This window comes from Carcharodon carcharias, chromosome 8 (genome assembly GCF_017639515.1).
Source record: "Carcharodon carcharias isolate sCarCar2 chromosome 8, sCarCar2.pri, whole genome shotgun sequence".
In the NCBI taxonomy this organism is placed as follows: domain Eukaryota; kingdom Metazoa; phylum Chordata; class Chondrichthyes; order Lamniformes; family Lamnidae; genus Carcharodon; species Carcharodon carcharias.
In genome coordinates this window covers 23,866,272-23,886,512 of record NC_054474.1, presented here as the reverse complement: position 1 = coordinate 23,886,512, position 20,241 = coordinate 23,866,272, and positions in this window count along the sequence as shown.

The following is a 20,241-nucleotide window of genomic DNA, read 5'->3' as shown; positions in this document are numbered from 1 at the left end:
TCAGTCCTCTAAGTCCTGTCTTCTTGTTTACCAGTGAGCGTACACAAAGGGCGTATACAAATGAAATAGCTTTCCGAAACTGTTGAAACTATCAGTATTCCGATGATTCTGATCCTTCTGCAACTTAACTATTCTGTTCTAAGTATTGTAGGCTATCCTCTTCCCTGGATCAGCTCTTTGACTCTTGTGGTTTGGAGGTCTACCCTGGGTATCAATGACTCAATGTACAAGCAACATTTTTATTAACCTAGACTCCTTAGCATATGGGTCAACATCAATGTAAAAACATTGACACAAGTGCCTGCTAATGTATTCTCACAAACTGATTGCTTGGTTTCTTGAGAGACTGATAAGGCCAGGCGGTTGAACCGTCCTGTTCTGTAGCTCACATTGATGGCTGACCAGGCTATCCTCTCTTCTGACTGCAGCCATGAGTCTCCTGCACATCTTGGGCAGAATTTTGCCCTCGCTGGGCGGGCTCGGTGGGGGTGGTCGGGAAGCCAACCGCTGCCCGCGATAGGGGCCACGACTGCGATTTCACACTGGCGGGCCAGTTAAGGCCTGCCCAGCGTGAAGCACACGTTGCGGCTCTCAGCACTGCTTGTATGGTGGGAGGAAGAGGGCGAGCATGCAAGTTCCCGCACGCGTGCAGGTGCGTGCAGAAAAAGCTCCCTGGGGCACCGGGCTGCGTCAGGGAGATGAAGGGTTTTGAAAATGAAAAATAAAGAATTGTAAAATGTTAAAAGACATGTCTCCACGCATGACTGTGTCACATGAGCAGGGTCAGGTTATTGGTGAAATGCTAAAATTTAACATTTATTTTTAATTGCTGTTGGAAACCTCATCCCGCCCGTGGATGAGGTTTCCCAAAAAGTGCAAAGGCCACTTGGCCTTTTCATCTGCTCACCAACCATAAGATGGGGGAGGGGGGGGGGCAGTGAAAAATCACATTTAATTGGGACTTTTAATGGCCTTAATAGGCCTGCTAATAGTTGGTGGGCGTGCTGTCAACTCCTGCGTGCACGCGCGCCAACTGAAATATCGCTTGAGCGCACATCGCACGTCATATTATGTTCGTTCAGGTTGGGTATACACCTGCCCGATGAGGTAATAATTCTGGCCCTGATTCTTATACCCTTCTGTCGGATCTGCATACTACATTTGCAGTGATGTTGCTTTCTCATTTATACAGTGCTTTCAGCCTCAAGTTACCCCCAGTGAGATGATGGGTCCTTGGAATCACCACAACTGCCCGCATCCCGATTTCAGCATTCAAGCCACATTGGGCTGGTCCTCTTATCCAGTGTCCTGTGTGTGTAGCTGCAGTTCGACTCATTTCTGCCTACATGTCTGGGCGTGTTATCCCTCTTCTGGTCATTATCTGGGCATGTTCTCTCTTTGTCTGGGCATGTTCTGTCTCTTCTGGTCGTTGTCTGTCCACAGCCTAACCCTCTTCCCATCAGCTCTCAGTCGACCAAGCAACCATTTTGTGTTATACAAAAAATGCATTGTTCAATATTTAATACTATGTTTGGTATGACTTCTACAAAGAAAACCAATTCATAAATGTACCTTTGATCCACATTTTGAAACAAATCTACAAAAAATATCAATATCAAAATATCAGCATCTGTATTAGCAAATGCTGGGCAAATTCCAATCTGACAGTTTCATCACGATCTTGTTCTATCTCTATATTGCAAAAATCAGTGGTTAAATTAAAGATGTTATTCTCTTCATTTACTGACAACTAAACCATACTATCTGTTGTTTAACAACAATGTATAGGTCGCTGTTTCCAGGCTTATTAACACTTTCATGCCTACAGCATTGACTAACTGTTGACTATTCTAATGCACTTGTCACCAGCCTCCCACATTCTACCCCTCCATAAACTTGAGGTCACTCAAAACTCTGCTGCCTATGTCCTAACTTGCACCAAGTCCTATTCCCTTATCACTCTTGTCCTCACTCACCTACGCTGACTTCTGGTTAAACAAAGCCTCAATTTTAAAATTCTTATCCTTGTCTTCTAAACCATCCATGGTCTAGCTCCTCCTTATCTCTATAATCTCCTCCAGCCATACAATCCTCCAAGATATTTGCATTCCTGGCTTCTTGAGCATCACTGATTTGAACAACTTCACCGCTGGTGGCCATGCCTTCAGCTGCCTAGGCCTTAAGATCTGGAATTCCCGCCCTAAATTTCTCTCTCCTCTCTCTATCTCACTTTCCTCCTTTACGACACTTCTTAAAACCAGTTTGCTCAAGGTTTTGGTCATCTGTCCTAATGTCTAATTATGTGGCTCGGTGTCATATTTTATTTTAATATGCGTCTGTGAAACACCATGGGACATTTTATTGCATTAAAGGCATTATATAAACACAGTCATTGGTGGTGTTGTTGAATTATTGGGTTTTAATCTGATGCCTATTGACAAACTATTCTAATCTGGATAATCCACCACTAACCTTATATCGACTGGTTAATGTGAGCAGGACTTTCACAGCCAGATTCTCTGAGTTTTTTGATGGTAAGTTCTCTCTGTGGTCTGATTTGCTCTCATTTTGAGTATCTTATCAAAAAATGACACAGTCTGTATCCTCCAGTCTGAAATAATTCTATTTCCAGTTATCTGCAGAGTTAATAAAGGTTCCTTAAAGGTGAAACACTATCTCTCTTAGCTTTCACACCATTATTATGACAGCTCAGGCTGCTTTGCTTGCAACTCAAGGCCACAGATACAATTTCTTTATTTTCTTTCTGAGTTTGTTTTCACATTTGAAGATTGATTGTTTTCATAATTGAACATTGTTTTCACAATTGAAGATTTCTGAAGTATTTGAAATAGTATAAATATTACCAGACATTGCTTGCTACCCTGCAACCTCACCCCAACACTTGTAAAACAAACTGCATTTCTAATTAATTGAAAATTAATTACTCTGCACTTGTTGTGATGCTGCAGGAATTGAAGTTTTGTTTACAAAATGCACATTTTGCATTAGGGTTTCATTTGAAGTGACACTGTACACTGTCTGTTCAATTGCAATGCACAATCTGGGCGGACATGATCAGTCTGAACAGGTATCTTATATTCTAACCCGTAACATATGAGCTGCAAAATTGGGCTCCGTGGTGCCACTAGTGCTGTCACTATGGAAGTCCAGAAGTGAACTAATGGCAGCTGGAATGCTTCCAGCCACTTACAGCATGGTCCGCATGACACGCCCTGATTGATAGGGCCTAGAGTCGGCAAGTCGTACGTGTACTGGAAGCATGTGGAATGGGAAGATTGTGATGTCAAACAGGCTCTGACACTGATTTGATGCACAATCTGCCATTTTGGACTGGGCCTAGTCAATGCCCTCTCTCTTAGGCACTCTCTTAAACATGTGTTCAACTGCACAAGGTACTCCCTCAGTAGAGTTACTTAAAGGGCCAACCATCTAACTTGCAAGTAAAGTGCTTTTGATTTACCTTTGCTGGTCCAGAATGAGTGGAAGTACAGTGTCCATTGTGGCATTGCAGACATTTTGTAAACATTTTGGATTTTCAAGGGAGTGGTGATCTTGACAAGGTGGTTGGAGGAATTGGCTGACCTGTCAGGAGAAAGTCTGCTTCAATAATGGGGGCTAGAGCAGCAGTTCCTCTTGGCTGCAGCATGATTGCAAAATGGAGCACAGGCAGCAGAGAGGGAAACAGTGTGCAGTGAGAGGAGGCGGAGTAAGAGGACAAAGAGCAAGAGGGGTGGCATCCGGGACATTATCACTCCAATACTGTCCATGAGTGGATACTCAGACCCTTGCTTACCTAATATCATTGCTGCTCCACAGTTCCCCAGTTGTCAATTTATCTGTTACAGACCACCACAGCACCCTCTTGGCCAAAGCCCTGAAATAAAAGCCAACAAAAAAAAAACATTTATCCAACGACACTTCCAATAATACATACAAAATTCAACTGTTCACCCTTTTGCATTCTCTTTTATTACTGTGATATAATTGCCTTTTGCCTGTCCTAAAACTACTACTCAATGCTACCCCTAGGTACATAGCAAGGCTGGTGGTAGGCTGCTGACTTTCACAGGGAGAGACAACAGATAAGCCTTGGAGGATGCACTCAAATAGCTCTGGGCCTTGAGGGCCCAACTTTGGACCTCATTACTGTGGCAGCAGTCCAGGCTGACTGGCTGAAAGGCAACTGGGAGGGCATTGGTGGAACAGTTGTGGTGAGTGCGTGAATGTTGCGATCCTGAGAGAGAAAAGCAGTTTATGCTCCATGGTGGTGCCTCAGTGATCCTAATAATCTGTTGGAGGACAAATTGCTGGACTGCTGTAAGAGCCTGCAAACCCCTTTGAACACTGATATCTACATTCATAATGGCAGTGGTTTGAGCCTGCATGGCAACAAGCAAGGATCTCATGGCCTCAGCTTGAACTTCCAGCATAGCACAGAAATATTGAGTGGCTTCCAACTGTGCTTCAGTGGGAGCTGAGACATTGGCCAGCAGACACCACCTCATGCTTAAGTCTGCAAGTGCTGTAATAGAATTGACCACCACTTCCATGGTGGAGAGGATAGGTTTCGAGCTCTGCTTTAATAAGTTGGAACTGGATTCCTGCCTGCTCTTTAACAGTGACAACAGGCTGTCTGGCAGGCCTAATGCACCAAGTATCTTCATGTGCATGACCGTTGGTGTTCTCCTGTAGGGCATCATCACCTGAGATCCCTGCTGCAAAACTCACCTGTAACCTCAGCTTCAGAGGGCTGGGACTTTTCCCCCACCCTGGCTGCAGCCCGCTCATCAATTGCAGATCCAACTCTATACTAGCCTCTAAGGTAGGCACAATGCCAGTATCTGAGCTGGTGGCTGTGAATGTCAGATAACAGTGCTTCTTCATCAGAAATCTCTACTGCTCTCACCCTTCTTCATGTAGCTGTTGCAGTTGGTCAGGCAGCAGTTCATGTGTATCTGAAAGCAGAAATGCAGGAGGAGAGTGAGGGGAGGATGGTGGGGGTCGGGTCTTTGAGGTGTAAAACCAAATGTCCGTGATGAGACCATCTGCAGCCCGTGCTTCCTGCCAGAAAGCAGGGTGAGGTTGAGGTTCGATTTGAGAAGAGGCATAAGTCAGGAACATACCATCATCCTCAATGTTTTCAGTGATGCTGGCTGCAATGGCCTCCATCAAAGCCAGCTCCATGTTGTGGAACACCGTTTGCTCTAGGAGCTCAGTTGATACATGTTTGCCTGTGTCCTTCTGCTTTTACTCTGCTCCCTCCTGTTATGGGCCTGCTTGTCCTACAAGAGAGAGAGGGAAGAATGCCAGTAATTTTAGGTGATGTGCCTGACATAACTACATAGCAGGAGGTATGTGGAAACAGCGAGGAGTGAGTATGAGGCCAGCAGCTTTGGTACATGTGTGAAGGCGAGCTGGTGTATCTGGATGCTAGACCTGAGTCCTGATTGCTAGAGATTGCCGATGGGTGGGTGATGGTGGTGATGCTGCATTGAGCAGTGAGGGATGTTGGTAGAAGGTGGGTAAAGATCACATTGAAGATGCATTCACTGACTTTGACCACTTATGTAAGTTCATTGAACTATCTACAGATCTGCTGCCAGGTTCTTGGGACTAGATTCTGGGAGTTGGCCTCTCTGGCCACTTGCTGCCATCCCTTCTGAAGGTGTGATTTCAGCTCCTCCTGCACAAACATAGAACTGGATTTAATCATCACGCCAGAGGGAACCGTTGCATGATTAAAAAGCCAATCAGGCCAAACCTACCTGCTTGGCACCAGGGTTCGTGGGTCCTGGACGACAGATTTCCCGTCTCCAAGAGCTGCCGACCAATCAGAGGCCACCAGTTCTTCAGTATCAGCTGTACCACTGGGAACGGCGGCCACTGTTGGTATTGCAGCTGGCCACTGGGGGATGGATAGACATGGAACCCTGGAACCCAAGTAAATAGTGTGGGCTTATCAGAGCTAGTCAGGCAGTAGGGAGGGGTGTTTCTGTTTACAGAGCAGGAGGGAGTCTTTCCACAGGGGTGGTCCTTGCCATCAGCAGGTTGCTCTGTTGGGCACAGGTTGCTCGAGTATTAGGGACTGCACCCCACCACTGGCAGGTTCATATGGTGTGGTTCCCCCATCCGCTGATGCTGGGAGCATACCAGTGATGGTGGGTAATGCCCTTAAGAGGCTCTTAATTGGCCACTTTAGGGCCTCAATTGGCCTCTGGGTAGGAAAGCCATCTTTAACCCTTCCCGCCCATGAATAATTTGTAGCTAGTCGACAAGGCAACGGATTCCCCTCCTCCAGCCTTCTTGCCTCATGGCTCCCCAGCCTCTCAATCTGCTCCCGATGACCCCATTAAAATTCACCTACTGTGTCTCACCTTTCCACCTCCTTTAATAATGCCTCCAGTTCCACATCAGAAAACCTGGGAGCCCTCAACTATCTGATGCTGAATTTTCTGTGCTCTTCTTTCTCTCCAAGTTTTCCACAGTCAGCTTTATTCCACTCTTGATATAGCTAAAGAATTGTTTGCTTCTTTTTCAGTCTGATTGCAGGTTCAGGATAGCAATTAATCCCTTCTTGTTCCCAGTGCCCATATCTGGCTATTCTGGTTGTGGGTGATTGCTTAACCAAATTCCTATATTAAGAGTGATCCATCCAAAGTATAAATGAATGTTATAGATATTAATAAATCCCATCTTTCCAAATGTTGTTTCCCATTGACATTCTGAGAACGTTAGGAGATAATCATGGGTTGATAATACTTGTATGTATTGCATGTTCTTAGTCAAACTTAAGTATAAAGATGTTCAACATGGCACAAACTGAATTAATGCTTTAGGTTCACAGATTTCTGATCACTTTTTTTGTTCTACTTTTAAATCATATTATTCCTACAAAAAGCAGTGGCTTAATATTTTACTAATATGATATCAAAATGAATTAATCAAAGCCATCCTTGGATATAATTACTATAACAATGACAGTATCTAACTGCAATTATATATTAGAATGATAACGGTATCAAATGTTACACTTAATTTTGCATTAATTCATTGTTTATGTCCTGAAAAGTTAGACCAAAGACAATTAGAATTTGAGTATTGCTAAAAAAGGGACGTACTATCGAAGTCTTTGTCTTGCTCTCATTAGGACAGATTCACAAGAATACCAAATCTCAAAGGGGACAACAATTCATACTGCATGAGAAGAGGGTACTGATATGTTGGGAAGTGGACTCTGATTGGTAGAGGTGTTGCTATGGAGAATACACTAAGGAACAGTTAACTGCCAAGCTTTTGTTTAAATTCAAGCCAGCAGGTTGGTTCTCATTGGTTAAAACATTGCCATGGGAAATGAACCAGGGAATTGCTGCCCACCAAGCTTTTGTTTACTTTTAAAAGTTGCAATGCATGGACATGTTTTTTTGTTTGCAAAGGACAGGGCCCTGTGTATGAATATGTGTTGCTTCTGGTACATGTGAGTCACACCACAAGCCCAACTTAAATTGGTTGCCAGTGCAATTCCTAGCACAATCAGGATTGTTTAACAAGTGTTGTCCAATCACAGAATCACATCTAATGTTGGACACTATGTTCTGAGTTTTGTAAGCATGGGCTTGTTGAATACAGGCATACTTTGCCTGTTGCGAACAGCTGAAGGAACATGTTATTTGATACAATCTCTCAGCCGCTTGGACGTACAGCCTACATACCTGGAATCACACTGGCACTAATTCATATGCCACATTACTCAATTAGAATTAGAATTAATAATTGGGATTTGATTCTTCTCCAAACCATAAATTTTTATCTTTTTGTATTCTCAGTAACACAAGCTTGGCAATAGCTCTTTGTGTGTGAAATATTTTCCACTTACCAATAGGCAGTTGTCAGTTGTGAGCTATAAACGGTACAGGATTATTTTTATCGTTCCATGTGCAGTTAAGGGTGATTAGCCATTAGCAAAAAACTAGCCAAAAACTCATGAATGGCTATAATTTTTCTGTGATTTTTCAATTCATATAAATACTCAACATCAGTTTCCATTGCAAGGCATCTGGTCTAATGGGGGATGCAAAATAGCAGCTCAAATTTAATGGGATATGCCCATTTCAAGATCATATATAAGGCCAAAAGTATTTTTCACCATTATAAACACTCAAAATGGATTTTGAATGTTTCTCGGCTTTCTAATGGCTGTCAGGAGTGATGATGGTGGGAGAAGAACCAAGCAAAAGTGAGATGAAAGGAAATGTATTACAGATGCTGCAAAAAGAGCCTGTGGGCTGATAATAGAACAGAACAGCCACAAATGCCCTATTTAATGAGTGGTGAACTGGACAAGCTGCTAATTAAGGTGGTTACAAAGAATGTTTTCTTGTTTGGAAATTCAGGGCACGGTTTCGACAGGACAGGAATGCTCCAAGACTTTCAGAAAGTGGCAGCCAGGCTGAACTGTGTGCAACCTATCTGTGGGACCTGGTAATAGAAGCAGAAGAAGATGGCAAAGCAGGACTACCAAGCAGTATCATCTATCATGTCCATTGTCCAAGATTGCATCGAATTGTTACCAGTCAACTTGGTCCACAATTAATGATCATTAAGGCAGGTGCTCACATAACTTGTGCTACTATTGCATCACATATATATCTGTACTTTAGCACTAAAAACATTCAACAAGCATCACAAAATTGGTGATGTTGTCATGCTCACATTTTCCAAGAGTTCCACACATCAAATCATTATAACACAGCCTAACTGCATGGTACATAATCAGTTAGTGGCCCACAGGTTGACCATCTGTCTGCCACTGTACACACACTAGTTCAACTTACCTTTCAAAGTGTGCAAGATTGTACAAAAGTCAATAGAATAGGACCCAACTGGAGAAAAATCATTATGAGCAATTCCCTTGGAGGAAACCACCTGAAAATGTGGCTTTGCAGATCATGGAAGTAGCAGGCTCTCCTGAACTCAGAGCCACTACCATGTCTTATGCCAATTCTCACTCACTCCTATAAGCAAACACATAGACAGATGTATCACACAGTGTCATCCAATGCAAGCTATGTTTGAAAAACTGTGACGAAGATGATGAGTTAGTCGTTCTGAGATGTGGGTCCTTCTGTCTTGGACTCTAGGCATGGGACTTGGTACCCAGGCAGACTATAACATACCCTGGTACCTGCTTAACACTTGGTTGTTAGTACTACATTTAAACAGGTTACAGAGTAGGCAGGTAGTTCTTAGGCATGATTCCAACCTCTCTCCCTCAAGAGAGTCTAAAACATGACTGACGGATATCAGTGGTACTTCATCATCTACATCATATATTAGCATTATCACATCTGTAAACCCTTTATACTGCAGTAGTAACTTGGGAATTTGTAGAGGACCATTTTGGGTGTAATGTAAGGCCATGAAAATCAGATTTTATCCCAAGGTGTTTCTCGATCACATCGAAGGCCATCAGTGCAATGCTTCAGCTTTAGCCTCTTGAATAACTGTTCAGTTTTTGTATACAGCACAAGCTTAAGTCCTACACTTGATTAACTAAGAAGCATGCACATGTTCAAGATCAATGTAATTAGCACTTTTAAGCAACTAGACCACTGCCTGTGCTGTCACCAAGCAACAAAACAAACCCTATCACTCATCATTACCACAACTCAAAGATTTTCATTGGCTTGATTGATATCCAAAAGAGTAAAGACCGTTCCTTTGGCCACATTATTATATCTCAGTGATTTACTGCAACAAATTAATGATGACTGGCATTGGTTCTATTACATGAATTATATTCAAATACTAATACTTCTGGTATTAAACTTCTCCTTCATTTTTTGCTAAATTAGAAAGAGACTACGAGTTCAATAGTTATTTTGGAAGCCTGTTCCATCATTGGTCCGAATTAGTGTTTGCTTCAAATCTGTTACTTGACAATTGGCACTGGCACTCACAGGATAAACAACAGAGATTTTTGATTGAGCCAATCAGCACAGGGCAGCTGGAAAGCTAAACCTTTGGACCCAGCATGCCAGATAATTTCTCTTGGGAATTGTGCCCATCAACACAAACAGGCTGAACACTGTGGTAGAAATTTTAACCTAAAAAAAGATGGTGGATTCAAATTGAAGTGTGGGGTTCAAGTCTGAGAAATCTGTTTCCCAAATCTGCCTCCAACCCACCCATTTCTAGCTTTCACTGAGGCCAGAAGGTGACCTTGTGACTAACATGCTCCAAGGTGGTGGGTTGGAAATTTAAATGTGCTAATGAGGCTGTGATCCTCATTGATATTCATGTTTTTGACTTGCTGTCCACCAGGTTTCCCGAATGTTTTGGCAACTCAGCAACATCATCAAGGTGAGGATTTGATGGATTCTGGAGGTAACAGCCTTCACCTACATCCTAAATCCAGATACCTGCATTAGGAGCTTCTATGATTTGGCACATCTCCCGCGATCTCCACCTCCCCACTGAGATCTCCAAGCTTACCACAAGGCCTCCAGTCTCCCCCTCGCTCAGACCCCCCAAACTCCCTATAGGATCAGCAGCCCATCTGATTGACGTCCCCTTCTTCCCGATCGATCCCCATCGATTTACTCTCCCTTCTGGTTAACCTACCCTATCAAATCCCCTCCTCCCCAACCCAACCAAAACTCCTCTTCCCCTTTGATCTGCTCCCCTTTTCCCATCCCTTCCCCATCCCTGTCCTCCCATCAGTCCCCAATTATCTCCATGTCCCCTGTTGCGGATGTACCTGCTGCTTGGGCTTTTATTGACTGGCTCCCCACATTACTGGAGGCCCAGCCTGTCAATCAGGCCAGCCTCCCAGTGGAAAAATGATTGGTATGCCAGTGGCATGCTGTGGAATTAAAAAATATGAAGTAGAGGAATCCCAAATTGCAGTTTCCCCACAATTTTCTGACCAACCCATTCCTTACAGTTCAGGAATTAAAAATTCACCCCTGTAAGCACAGACTGCTAAATTCTGCCCATAAGCACCAACAGGATGTTCACTACATAAGTAGAATATGTTAAGCAGAGCCAAGTGATACAGAAAACTCAATAAACAAAATATGGTGAACCGGGCCATACGTTACCTACAGGTTAAATGTCATAGAAATGGACAATGTTAAGCTGAACCTAACAGCAGCAGCACCTGTTCTCTCATTTTTTCACATGCTGTCTTTGGATATATTATCCACAGACACAGGGCCGAATTTTACTGGACCACAAAGCAATCATATATTCTTGGGGCCGCAGGTGATCTGGTAGGTGCCAATCCTACCTACTTGCCAGCAACAGCAGCAGCTGTGCAATCTTACTGGGGCAGCCTCCTAATTGGCCACTTCCCGGCTCACCACCCAATTAAGGACAGCAGGTGGGATGTAGATGCTGCTGATCCAATCTGTGGGCTGGCAGCTCTGAAGCCATGGCAGCCCCTCCGGGAGAGTTGGCGCTGCTGAGGCAGGTCGAGGATTGAGAGGGCACCTCAACATGGAGGCATCCTCCGATAGATAAGTAAAAAGTTTAAAATCAGAGGGGCCATAAATATACTTGAGTAGCTGAATGGGACTTGGCATCATTTGCTCTTTAATATCGAAGACAGTGAGAATGTCACCTCATTTTCACCAGTGAATTCTTTGATCACTGATGAGACCTATATTTGCTCCGAATGACTGGTCGTAGATTGAATAGTGCATCCTGGATGCACCAAGTTTGAGGTTTTGATTTTCAAGTGGAACTTCCTCCACTGGTATTTACATTCAGCATCAGTAATTGGGCGGCCCACATAGAAGGAGGTTCATAAATAGTTTTTCAGCATGCTTTTTTTTTGCAAAAATATACTTCATTCATAAATCTTCAAAAACATTTTGAACCATTTCAATATCACCATTACAAAAATACAATCAGGTTCAACTTTTACAATATGAATCACAAGGTGGATCAGTACAAACAATGAATATTACAATCATTGGCAGACATTCATTTTAAGCTCTACAGCCTGAGGGGCTCTTTACAGTTCCCAGCCCCTCAGTGCACTGTGGCAGAAAGGTCTTAGGCAGCGACCCTTCCCCATTGCGCATTTGTGGTGGCTGCCCCAAGCTTAACTGTGTCCCTCAGCACGTAGTCCTGGACCTTGGAATGTGCCAGTCTGCAACACTCGGTCGGGGACAACTCTTTGCGCTGGAAAACCAACAAGTTTCGGGCAGACCAAAGAGCATCTTTCACTGAGTTGATGATCCTCCAGCTGCAGTTGATGTTTGTCTCGGTGTGTGTCCCTGGGAACAGCCCGTAGAGCACAGTCCTCTGTCACAGAACTGCTCGGGATGAACCTCGACAGAAACCACTGCATCTCTCTCCAGACCTTCTTCGCAAAGACACAATCTACAAGGAGGTGAACAACGGTCTCTTCCCCACCACAGCCACCTCGAGGGCAACGTGCAGAGGGGGTGAGACTCCTGGCATGTAGGAAGGATTTTACAGGGAGGGCCTTTCTCACCACCAGCCAAGCTACGTCTTGGTGCTTGTTGAAAAGTTCTGGCGATGAGGCATTCTGCCAAATGACTTTGTCAGTCTGCTCAGGGAACCATCCCACAGGATCCATCCTCTCCTTTTCCCTCAGGGCCTTTAAGACGTTACGTGCCGACCACTGCCTGATGGACTTGTGGTCAAAGCTGTTTCTCTGCATAAATTTTCCCACGAGGGACAGGTGGTATGGCACGGTCCAACTACTTGGAGCATTCCGCGGCAGCGTGGCCAGACCCATCCTTCGTAACACTGGGGATAGGTAGAACCTCAGCATGCTTTCTTATTTTAAGCAAGTTGTTGCCATTGTGGGCATCTATTGAACATTATTTTCGAGTCACTTTTAAACAGCCTTTGTAGCTTTTTTTTTGCTGTCCACCACAAAACTGATTCACAGATGTAAGAATACACTGAGGCACCCAATAACCATGTAGTACTTTATGAATTACTTTAATCTGACGCGTACTATACACATCCAGGAGTGACTGACATAAGAAGATGCCACCCTTGTACGCATATGCTCACGTAAGTAGTCACCTTTACTCCGTGTGCCTGGTACATAGCAGGAATTAGCATAGAGTTATAATGTATCACATGAATTATTCCCTTTCATGAGTGTTCTGTATATGTACAGAAGTTGACACTGGCAAACTGGAATCTGATGTGCTATATCTGAGCCAGGCAGAAGTGGATTCCAATTGCTAATGGAAAAATGGAATCAGCAAGTTTATATTCCCAAATGCAGCCAGCAGTGGGAGAATACTACGTGCTTGGCATTGAAGATTGTCTTTAAATATAAAAACACCCTACCCAACATAATGCAAACAGCTTTTTAACGGTAAGAGTTCTACTCTAATGTCCATTGACTATTCGCTGAACACTTCCTTCATTTATAAAATTGGCCTCTGCCTGATTTTAATACAATGCTATAATGTAGAATTGTAAGCTGCTGTCTGCATGTATGCTGATTCTATTCATTTAAATGCTACGAAAGATCCATCAAAAAATTGGTGGGGGGGGGAGGGGCTAAGAAAAATAGACTAATATTCTTAAATATTTTAAGGAACTTAGCATTTGATTAATCTTGCAATCTGACATGAAATATTATTCCTGATGCATTGCTTAGTGTTCCTTCAGAACTTATTACCTTCCTTATCCCATCATGTTACATTCCCTATGACTCTAGCCTTTTTAATCTTTTTCCTATGTGTACTATATTCTGGATTCCTCCATACCTTATTTCATCATCTTCCCTTCCCTCTGCTGTAGCAATCTTCTTTCAAGAGGAAGGTGTCAGTCTGTGCCCAACCAGCCATTGCTTGTGCAATAGCTTTACAGAATCTAATAAACAGGCCAATCTATAGAATTCTGGCAGCCTAAGCATTCCATTAACATCTGTGATAGGAATTCTCCAGAACACAAGCATAACATTAGCTAATTCCAATTATGGCAGAAGTTAAAAATGTAAATAACAAAGCTGTGGCATGTACACTCAACAAAACTCAGAGTGGCGGGCGCCATAATACAGGCCCATAACTTTTGAGCTCAAGGGTGCCATAACTGGGCGATACCCCAAAGATGCACTGGGGAAAAGCACCCCCCCACCCCACCCCGCAATAGGAAGTTCCCAGGTAAGGATTGCATGGCAATTGCCCAGGAAGTTCCAACTTCCATTGGGCAATTGCCCTGAAATCAGTACGATTTAAATCACAAACTTTGAATGGTCTTACAGTAATAGTTACCCAGGAAAGCTTAGAAGAATTAAACCACTTCTAACTCCTGAATAAATATACTATTAACCTCAGCCCCCACACCACCCCAAGGGACTCCCTTCACCCCCAAGTACCCCCTGACTACACCCCCCACCAGACCCCCCTGACTACCCCCCAACCCCTCACTAATGCCCCACACCCCAGCTCTCCACCCACTGGAATCCCCCTGACCCCACCTCCTAACAACCCTGGATGACACCCCCGGCCCACCTTGGGAGTCCCCCCCCAACACCCCCATGGGACACACCTGCTGACCACCCAACCCACCCCGCTGACCCTTCTTCACTGACCACCCGACCCCCAACACCCTACTTACCACCCCACTCCCATCCCACCACTGACCACCTGAATCCTCTCCCACTGACCACCCGACCTTCCCCACTGATTATCAGACCCCCACATCCCCACTGACCACCTGAGACCCACCCCGCCACTGACCACCCGACCCCCCCGCCCAGCTCCCAACCCTACCCACTTACCTTAGAAACTTACCTTCTCCCTGGCTTCTCAAAGTGGCTGGACTTTTAAACATGCTAGTGCAGTAAAAAAGGAGACGTGTCTTCCCTACCTTCTAATCTGCTGCTGTTGACCCAAGGCCTCGGGCACCCACTGCACTAGGGGAGGTGGTGGCATAGTGGTATTGTCACTGGACTAGTATTCTAAGGTAATGCTCTGGGGACCCAGGTTCAAATCCCACCATGGCAGATGGTGAAATTTGAACTCAATAAAAATCTGGAACTAAGGGCAGAACCTTTGAGTTGACATGCAGGGGGTGGGCCCTGCTCACTGATACATAAAATGATGTCAGGTATGTGTCATTCAGCACTGGAGTTGGCTGTGTGCCTGCTGAACACAGGGGAGGGGACACAGACTATTAGGTGTTTATTATAGACCCCCAGATAGTCAGCAGGAAATTGAGGAGCAAATATGTGCACAATTTGTGGAAGTGTGTAATAACAATAACAATAGGGTAATTATATGAGGTAATTTCAACTTTCCCAACATTAATTGGGATAGACATAGTGTTAAGGGTTTGGATGAAGTGGATTTCTTGAAATGTGTACAGGAGAACTTTTTAGGTCAATATGTTAAGGGTCCAACAAGGGTCGGTGCATTGCTGGACCTAATTCTGGGGAATGAAGCTGAACAGGTAGCTGAGGTGGTGGTGGGGGAGCATTTTAGCAATAGCGACTACAACATGGTACAGTTTAAGTTTGTTATGGACGAAGAAATCGACAAGTTGCAAAAAAATGTTTTGGATTGGGGGATAGTGGATTTTAGCAAAACAAGGCAGGAACTGGCCAAGGTAGACTGGGAACAGTTACTTGTGGGGAAATCTACAGAGGAACAGTGGGGGGTGTTCAAAAAAGAAATGGTGAGGGTACAGACTCAACATGTTCCCTCCAGGGTGATAGGAAGGAGTAACAAGCCCAGAGAACCATGGATGACCAGAGATCTTCAGGTTATGATGAGAAGGAAAAGAGAGGATTTTAGCAGGTACAAGGGAAGCAAATCAGCATGGAAGCAAATCAGCAGGGGCAATGGCGGAGTACAGAAAGTGCAGGGTGGAGCTTGAGAAAGCAATTAGGAGAGCAAAGAGGGGGTGTGAGAAAGCTCTGGCTGGTAAAAATAGGGAAAATCCCCAAATATTCTATAAGTATATCAATGGGAAGAGGATAACCAGGGAAAGAGAAGGGACCATAAGGAACCAAGGGGGCAATCTTTGGGTGGAGCCAGAGAACATCACTAGGGTGTTGAATGAATACTTCACGTCCGTCTTCATCAAAGAGAATGAGGATGAAGGTATCGAACTCGGGGAGAGAGACGGCAAGGTTCTTAAGCAAATTGATACAGGGAGTGAAAAGGTATTGGAGCTGTTGGCAGGCTTAAAAATGGACAAATCTCCAGGTCCGGATGATTTGTGTCCCAGACTGCTGAGGGAGACAAGGGAGGAGATCGCAGGGGCTCTCACCCGAATTTTTAATTTCTCTCTGGCCACGGGGGAGGTGCCAGAGGACTGGAGAACAGCTAAGGTGGTTCCGCTATTTAAGAAGGGTTGTAGAGTTAAGCCAGGGAACTACAGGCCAGTGATTCTCACGTCAGTGGTAGGGAAACTATTGGAGAAATTTCTGAAGGAGAGTATCTATCTCCACTTGGAGAGGCAAGGTTTGATCAGGGATAGTCAGCATGGCTTTGTCAGAGGGAGGTCATGCCTAACAAATTTGACTGAATATTTTGAGGATGTGACCAGGTGTGTAGATGAGCGTAGTGCAGTTGATGTAGTTTATATGGATTTCAGCAAAGCCTTTGACAAGGTCCCACATGGGAGACTTTTAAAGAAAGCAAAGGCACTTGGGATACAGGGTAATTTGATAAGGTGGATTCAAAATTGGCTTAGTTGTAGGAGGTAGAGGGTGATGACAGGAGGATGCTTTAGTGACTGGAAGCCAGTGTTCAGTGGCGTACCACAGGGATCTGTGCTCGGTCCCCTATTTTTCGTCATTTATATAAACAACATAGATGTTTATGTGGGGGGTAGGATTAGTAAGTTTGCAGATGACACCAAGATTGGCCGGGTGGTTAACAGTGAGGTTGCGTGTCCTGGGCTACAGGAAGATATAGACGGGATGGTCAAATGGGCAGATACGTGGCAGATGGAATTTAACTCTGAAAAGTGTGAGGTGATACACTTTGGAAGGAGTAATTTGACAAGGAAGTATTCGATGAACGGCATGACACTAGGAAGTTCTGAGGAACAAAGGGACCTTGGCGTGTGTGTCCATAGATCTCTGAAAGCAGAGGGGCATGTTAGTGGGGTGGTGAAAAAGGCACATTGGACACTTGCCTTTATCAATCGAGGCATTGATTACAAAAGTAGGGAGGTCATGTTGGAGTAGTATAGAACCTTGGTGAGGCCACAGCTGGAGTACTGTGTGCAGTTCTGGTCGCCACATTATAGGAAGGATGTGATTGCACTGGAGGGGGTGCAGAGGAGATTCACCAGGATGTTGCCTGGGATGAAACATTTAAGTTATGTAGAGAGATTGGATAGACTTGGGTTGTTTTCGTTGGAGCAGAGAAGACTGAGGGGCGACCTGATCGAGGTGTACAAGATTATGAATGGTATGGACAGGGCAGATAGGGAACAGCTGTTCCCCTTACTTGAAGGGTCAGTTATAAGGGGACATAAGTTCAAGGTGAGGGGCAGGAGGTTTAGGGGGGATGTGAGGAAAAACTTTTTTATCCAGAGGGTGTTGACGGTTTGGAATGCACTGCCTGGGAGGGTGGTGGAGGCGGGTTGCCTCATATCCTTTAAAAAGTACCTGGATGAGCACTTGGCACATCATAACATTCAAGGCTTTGGGCCAAGTGCTGGTAAATGGGATTAAGCAGGTAGGTCAGGTGTTTCTCACATGTTGGTGCAGACTCAATGGGCCGAAGGGCCTCTTCTGCACTGTGATTCTGTGTGATTCTGTGAACTGTCAAAGGCCTATTAAGGCCACTTAAATATCAATTAAAATAGTTAACTGAGCTGCCCATCCAACCTGAAGGTTGACGGGCAGGCAAAGAGCCCAGGAGGCCTTCGCATTTGTCATGAAACCTCATCCATGGCGGGATGAGGTTTCATGAAGGTTTTTAAAGTTTAATAAAATTCATTGGCATGTCCCAGCTCATGTGACACTATCACATGAGGGGACATGTCTTAAAAATTTCTTTTTGTCTTCATTAAAGTTTTTAAAAATCAAAACTAACCTCCCTGAGGCAGCTCTGTGCCTCAGGGAGATTTTTGCGCTGGTTCGTGCATATGCACAAAAGTGCACAGGCCCTGACTCAACCTACTAAGACCTGCACAGGGAGTGCTCAGTGCTTCCAGGTGTGCGTCACGCTGGGTGGGTCTTAATTGGCCCACCCACATAAAATGGTGGCATGCAGCCGTTCGCTGCCCGCGCCTGCTCCCGTCCAACCCCTCCCCCGACAGGGAGAAAATTGTCCCCTAAAAGTCTGATGACAGTCATGAAACCATTGCCGAATGTTGTCAAAGTCCAACTGGCTCACTAAAGTCCTTTAGGAATGGAAACCAGCTGTCCCTACCTGGTCTGGCCTACATGTGACTCCAGACCACAGCAATGTGGTTGACTCTTAAAAAATGCCCTGCGATGCCCACATCCCATGAACGAGCTTTAAGAAGATGAAACAGCTTCCGTCTAGATTTCCTTTCCTAAAGGACTTTTGCGAGCCAGATGGATTTTTACAGCATTTGGCAATGGTTTCATGGCCATCATCAGACTTTTAGGGAACAGTTTTTTTCCCGTTGGGGGAGGGGTGGCTGGGTTGGACGTGAGCAGGCGCGGGTGGGGGCTGCAGCTGATTGCCACCCGCGATCGGCTGCGTGCTGCCATTTTACGTGAGTGGGCCATTTAAGACCCACCCAGCGTGATGCGCACCCGAACGGAGTTGGAAGTTTGAGCAAGAAAGGAGCGGCTGGATTTTAAGGTAAGGAACTGGGAGCAGAGTGGCAATCCAACCCTGACTGCCACTCTGCCGGAAGTTCAGGGCCAATGGCTGGGTAATAGTTCTTCCGGGCTCATGAAAGCTCCCTGCAAGTAACTCCAGCAGCCATTAAAAGGATCTTCACTTGTTTCTCTTGCCTGCCTTGATCCCAATAAGCCAAAGGGTAGATGGCAATGGGAGACACTGCCTTCCTCACCAAGTGTAAAATGCTAACAGAATTTGTCAACAGGTCCTGAAGTTAAAAAGCACTGACCTATCATGACAGCCTGTTCCCTAGGTTCAAGGCCACCTCATTGACAGCTCAGAAATAAGCAGCACCAATCTGGTTTTAACCGAGGCACTTTGATCTGAAATGAGTGCTGTTAGAGGGAGTATGGAGGCAAAGCCTTCTGCCATTTAACTGCATGTAATTTACATTTCTGCACTCTCTCAGGTCAAGCCAGGTGCGGACATTAAAAAGAGCCATGGAGACAGTTTGAATGGAGTGCCTTTCAGGAGCAGAGTGGAAGAAAATGATTAGTTCCCGATGTTTCAACCACTTTTCGAGTTCAGTTCGGGAAAGCGGCCGATGAAAATCAGCCCAATCGAATGCAAGCCCATGGTTTTGGGCGAGGGCATGTCTTCATGTAAAAACTTTCATGAAAAGGAGATGCTTACAATCTTCTGCTATAGCAGCTGCATCCTCAGTAGCCAATGGAAAAGTTAACCTTAAATGCATTTCTAACATAAAATTAAATCATTCCTGTTAAATAGTTGAAATAATTCTTGCGTGAGACATGTAGGTTCATTCTAACCATGACCTTGAGCACAACAGCTGCTTATGAATTTGTCCCTGATGGATTAATTCCAGTGACGCGTGCAAAAAAACCCCACATTTTATGTCTTGGGGCATTCTTTCTGAGAACCTTTGTCACTCACCTGCATCCCATTTTGCTATTCTAGGTAGAAAAGTTCAATTTTCACCACTCCTTTATCTCGGTACATGTACAATTCCCTGAGGGAGAGGAACTGGGAAAGCAATTTTCTCCTCCCATATCTAGCCGTGCACTCATTACACACAATCTAGCTCTGTAAAAATCATTAGAAACGGCTCGTTTGTCGGCTTCCCTCTCCAGTACCCACTCCCCCCGCCCACCCCAGTGTTTTACCCCAGTAATGAGAGTGCCTAGCCTCTGCTCAGCTTAGCTTGTCAGGAACTTGCTTCTGGATGGGCTCAAAACTCTATCACACCAATACATGGCAAAGTGCAATATTACAACATTGTGTTGTGCCACCTTACGGTTGGAAGGGGTGAGGGGTGTTTTGATTGAAGAATACAAGATCCTGAACGGCCTTGACAAGGTGGATGTTGAAAGGATGTTTCCTCTTGTGGATGAGTCCAGAACCAGGGGGCACTATTTTAAAATTA